The following is a 6,432-nucleotide window of genomic DNA, read 5'->3' on the forward strand; positions in this document are numbered from 1 at the left end:
AAAAAAAGAATAATATAAGATTACAAGAGCAAGACGCAATTTAAATATGTTCAGGGATCATTTTCATCTTCAGAATTAAGGATTATTTTAATTTTACTTTATTGCCTTTTCTCTTTTACTTTCCATTTTAGTTTTATTTTATGATTCCCTATTTTTAAAGTTCATATAGAGATTTCTTTAACTGAAATATCAAATAGTTTCTCTGGTGTGAAATGCTATAATAGTACACAAGATCCTAATGAGATAATTAATAATGTGAAATGTGAAATAAAGGGCTAAAGGTGTAGGGAAAGTGGGAAGGGTAGGGGAAAATTAATAAGGGAGAGGAAAAAAATATGAGAAATCAAAAAAGTGGAATTAAAGTGTTTGTAAATGGGAGGGGAGGAGGGGGTGAAGGGAGAGCAAGGACAAGGGGAAAAATGAGAATCAAGACCTATTATGTAAAGGTACAAGATCCCAATGATGAGTGTAACTGTATTGTATACCTAGATTGTACCAATAAACTCAATAAAAAGAAAAACATACTGTGACTTTAATGTGACCCATTTGTTCTTAAGGTCAGTAGATATATTTCTTAAAAGCACTTGTGCTTAGTGTGAGTGGTGAGACATTTTATTATTAAACAAAACAATACTAATTTTATGTCCTTTCCTGTTAATATCTATAAACCTGACTAAAATAACTGGCTTATGTTTTAAATATTTGAAAAAGTATTATAACTATTTCTATGTTCATTATAATTTTAAGTTCCCAAAATCTAATTTTCAATGTATTTTCCATATAAAACTATCACTTAATTATCAAGGTCAAAAATCTTACTTTTTTGTGTGTGACTTCAGTATGATTTATTGTAACCATTTAAAGCCTGTAAATGTTTATCTTTCTTTTCTACAGGTAAAATAATGCATTTGTTCTCATAAGGATTTATATAAACTTTAAAAGCTTCTGAACATCTATTTATGGATAAATCCATTACATTAGAAGTTCTGAATTTCATTAAAAACTTTACATTTATGTTGCAGAATAAAACAGTGCCATGAACTGATTATAAGTGTGCTCAGTATAAATAAATTGGTAGATTTTATTTTGCTGTGTTGATTGTTGTTATTTTTCTTTCTATGGCTCATATTTTAGTTTAATTTTGGGAACCCTTAACAGCATTGAGAAAATTGGTCTTTTTAATTTTTTACAATGTACTAATGTACAATGTACATTAGTAAAATAAAGACACATTTTCACAAAACAATCTCATGAAACTGTCTAATGAAATATGCCTTTTTTGTCTTGACCACATTTTCTTCTTAAATTAGAGGAGCTAACATGTTATCACTATTAATTTCTGAATTATTTTTCATTCAAACATGCTGGAATACATGTTATCAATTTACTAATGTATGATCAGTTCTTTTAAATTATCCCTGTAAGCAAAGGGAAACCTTTGCAAGTAATGATTCAAATCCTTAGGCTATAAGTAGCAATAAGTAGCAATCGTTAGGCAAAAAAGGTAAGGAGTAAAACTCTTCCTAATAGAAACTCTGCATAAATAAAATGTAAAACTTTTAAATTTTTAAATCTGAAATAATTGTGAGAGCTAGAAGTAGGTGAACTGGATGTGAACATTCCTTCCCCATCATGCCCATGTTCAAAAGAACAGCCAATTTTACTCTAAAAGAGTGAATACTAAAACAAAATTTTACAAGAAGAATGCTCTGAGCTGATTACATGATGACATACAGCACATAACATACTTTATGAAAACAATTTTCCTTAGTTACATATTTAAATAAATCTTGAAATAAGGGGGTGAGAATTAACCCGCTTTGAGAAGAAAGAGCCACATAGTAGGGATGAAGAGGAAGCTTTTCCTCTTTGAATTATGCTTGGGAAGAAGTTGAGCAAATAATGTAATAAAAGCAATAAAAAACCCATTAGGTGATTAGAGGATTCAATTTTCTACAAGGAAATATACATTTAAATTCAGTCTGCTTCTTTACTTCAAAGTTCATTTTCAAGATTTCTTTTTGATGCATAGTAACATTAATGTCCTATAGAGAAAAATGCTGGTGGCATAATTTGAATACTACACTATTAGTATCAGTAGGAGCATGTCTTTCTGTCGTCTATATTCTTTTTGTTTTCCTGGGGCACCGCAAATATGAACCATCTGGTGTGCCAGCTGCTTGCTTTTCTCTTTACACATGCAGAAAGTGTAGGTGGAAGGCTTCCAAAATCCCAGATACAATTATCTGTTTTGTTTATCATCATCTTTATCATCTTCCTTGCATTTTAATAAATGATGCTCTTTTTCACTGGATGGTAGTCAGTAAAATCTGTAGATATTGTTCACTCTTCTTTCTCTTACAACATGTCAGTGAAATTTCAGTTGGACAGGAATCTGGAACATGGTTTAGGATGCCTTGCTTGCTCATAAGCTCCAACTATATGCAGTAGATTTCATTTAAAACTAAGTGTTGATTGAAGTTATTTTGTTTGACACAAGCAGGAGTAGTTTGAGGTATATTAATAGCAACATATTTTATTTTACTAACTTTTAAAATTAAACATTCATGATACTCATCTATCACACCTTGTACATAGACAGTCCTGAACAGATCAATCAATGCTTGTTAAATTTAAAATAAATCTTTTGATGATTTTCTTTCAAGATAGTATAATTCTTATCAAACTTTATCAAAACAAAACCTGCAATATATTTAAAGGTTAATATAATATAACCAAATGTTTATCTTGGGAGCATATCTTAGTTTAGAAATTGAAAAATTAAAGAGGTATCATATTAGAAATATGATTATTAATGCATATTATAACTAAGATATAGCACCTATATTTACTAGAAAACAGTAAAGTGAAAATGCATACAGAAGGAAACAATCCAAATAGATAAATAAGAGAAATATATTTTTTTAATCTGGATGAGGAAGTGGAATCTGCCCCCCCCTTTTTTTTGTAGTAGCTGCAACTGGGTGCTCCTTTGTGTTAAGCAGAAAGTAGTGGTGGTCATAAAAAAAATTTCATAACTAAAAATGAATTAGTAGCATCTTTCTCATTGTAAAGTTTTTACAATAAACACAAGGTCCATAATTAAATAGCTAAAGGCAATATTGGCATAGACGTTGACTAACAATATTTGAATAAATAACAAAACTTCTCAATATAAACTCCCAAGCTAGACTTTACTTATGACCTCTTAACAAATATATACAAAATGAAAACCATATTTATACACAAATTTAAGAAATACTGAATGCAGTGCCTGCCTCATTTCTTTGAAGTTAACATAACTATGACATTGAAACTCCACAAACATAACATGAAACGAATAAAGAGTAAAATTCCCCATCAACAAACCAAACCTTTCAGTAAAATACTATCAAACTGAATCTCTCAACAAATATAAATGATAATATACCACAACTGATTAGGGATTCATACCATGAGCATAGATATTATAATTCTTACCGAATTTTAGCAAAATGAAACCAGCAATATATTTAAATAATCATGGAGTATAACCAAATGTTTATTCTGGGAGTATAAGATTAATTTAACATTTGAAACTAAAACAATATCACTATATATGCAAATGAGAAACCTCAATAGAGGCACAGGAAAGAGACAATTGAAAATTTGATACCCTTATGTGATAAAAACTGTCAGCAAGTTACAGATGTAATATTCCTAAATTTAATAAAAGGCACATATGAAAGACATACATCCAGTGCCAAATGCAAATGGTGGAATATTAAACACTTCCCCCAGAGGTCAAGAATTAGATTAGAATGCCCATACTTATCCTTCTATTTACCATTGTATCTGCAGTTTAAGACTCTGCCATAAGGCAAGAAGGAAAAATTAAAAAAAAAAAACATAAAGATGACAAGTACAGGAATAAAATAGTCCCTTCATACATGCACACAAAAGTATGACTACTTCTGCAGCAAATCTCAGAACCTCCACAATCAAACTACTAGAACTAATAAATGAATTTATCAAGGTCACTAAATAAAAGATCAGTATAAAAATACCACTTTTATATACTAAAAGTCCTTTTACTGTTGCATGTCAGTGGGAATTTACATATGAATGTGAAAAATAAGATTTATATGGAAAAACGTAGGATCATTGACAGTCTTAAACAAATTTGAACACTTATATTACCTGATGTCAAAACTTATTTTAGAATTCCAGTCACCACATCAGTATAATATAACAGTAGAAATCATTGGAACAAAATAAGAATGTGTAGACTCACATTTTTATGATTGATTTTCCACATAAGCATCAAAACAGGTCAATGGACAAAAAAATTTCAAGGATTAGTATGAAAAATAACCAGTTTTAAATTAATTCATCAAATCCTTCTTTGAATAATATGAAAAGTAATGTTAAAATATCATAGATCAAGCATAATTTTTGAAAATATAAACTTTCTAGAAATAAGCATAGGGAAATATTTTTCAACCATGTTTATAGGCAAAAACAAAAATAAAACCATGAATTAGATTTCATTAAAATGAATACTTACCATCAAAACACAACTTTAACAAAGTGAAAAAGAAAGTTATTTATATTAAAATATATATGAAATATTCATAATCTCTAAATGAAAAATTATTATATTCAGAATATAGAAGGAAATTCCACTACTAAATAACAAAAGGTAAACAACCAAATCAAACATGCATGCAAAAGTTTTATGTATAACTTACAATTAAATATGTGTGAATTTTCAAAAACAAAAAATAAAATTTGTGTTCAATCTCACTGGTAATCTGGGCATGAAAATTAAAACAATACAGAATTTCCAAAACACATTTATTGTGATGGCCCAAATTACCAAAACAAGAGTTCAAAACATTGACACAACCAAATATTTGAAAATATATGCAAATGGGAAGCCAAAAGAACTTTCATAATCCATCTAAATAAAGAAATAGAAAAAGAAAAAGAAAATAAACAAAAAGTAGATAGATATATCAGGAAGAACATGGTGAACTTAAATTCCATACCAGTAATTGTGTTTAATTTAAAGGAAAATATAAGAGATCATCAAACTGAAAAAATAAAATAAAATAAAGAGCTTTGAATACATATTCTTTACTAGAGAAATGCTTTAAATTTAAAAATAATTTAAAGAAATAACCAAACCTAAACCATTCAACCATTTCATTCATAAAACACCAAATTACTTGTATCAATGGGATAAGGTCCAAATTTTAAAGAAATGTAGGAGAAAATATATTTATATTATCTACCGGGGAAATCATGTGAAATACTTTTAGTATCCAGTTTATGTAATTGAAGTGTATTAAGAGTTATAAACATTGGTTCTTGTCTTCAGTGTTAGAAAACAGAAAATAAAAAGTATAATGGAAAATAAGAAGCATGATTGATGATTTTAAAAGAGGAAACTAACAGAACAATCTGAATTTTAATTTTTAATGGTTTTACTCCTCAATTCCAATATATGTGTTTATTATGCAAATTAGAAAAAGATATTAGACAAAAATAAATAAAACAAAAGAAATTAGACAAAAGATATTAAACAAAATTTATTTTTATGTCAATTATTTTATCTATACTCCTTAATTTCTTTATTCATACTTGCATGGTCATTTATTGGAATATTAGTCTTGAATTTCACATATAAAACAGAGATTCAGGATGCACTCCAGTCTTTAAAGATCTAGCTTTCATACATGGTGATCAGAGTAGAATGTGCTTTTTAGCACTCACAGGAGTTTTTATTGTTGAAAATGTAATATTATTTCTATGAGAGTCAAGTAGGTATATGATAATGAAAACTTTATAGCTTTACAATTCTATACAAAAATTCTATTAGACATATAATAATCAGGATCCCAGAAACCCAGCAGAAGAACAAAATACTACAAGCAGTAAGAGAAAAGAAACAAATCACATGCAAAGGAAAGCCCATCAGAATCACAGCAGACTTTTCAACACAAACCCTTAGGGAAAGGAGAGCCTTGAGTGAGATATTTCAAGTACTAAAAGAGAACAACCTCCAACCTAGACTGATGTATCCTGCAAAACTCTCTTTCAAAATGGGTGGGCAAATAAGATACTTCCATGAAAAAGAACACCTGAGAAACTACATGAATACCAAACCAGCACTACAAGCAATTCTAAACAAGATCCTAGAAAAAGACAATGATGGTAACAACACCATGAGGCCCAACAGAGCAAATCAAATAGGCAAGGCTAGAAACTAAAAGGAGAAGGTGAAAAAATAAAAAGTGTCAACAAAAGGCCAATAACAGGACAATAATAAGTCAGTACATATCAGTTATAACCATCAATGTCAATGGCCTCACCTCACCAATCAAGAGACATAGACTAGCAGAATGGAATAAGAAGCAAAATCCATTAGTATTTTGTATACAAGAAACA

This window comes from Fukomys damarensis, unplaced genomic scaffold, assembly GCF_012274545.1.
Source record: "Fukomys damarensis isolate Sample0158 unplaced genomic scaffold, DMR_v1.0_HiC HiC_scaffold_14, whole genome shotgun sequence".
Classification (NCBI taxonomy): Eukaryota; Metazoa; Chordata; class Mammalia; order Rodentia; family Bathyergidae; genus Fukomys; species Fukomys damarensis.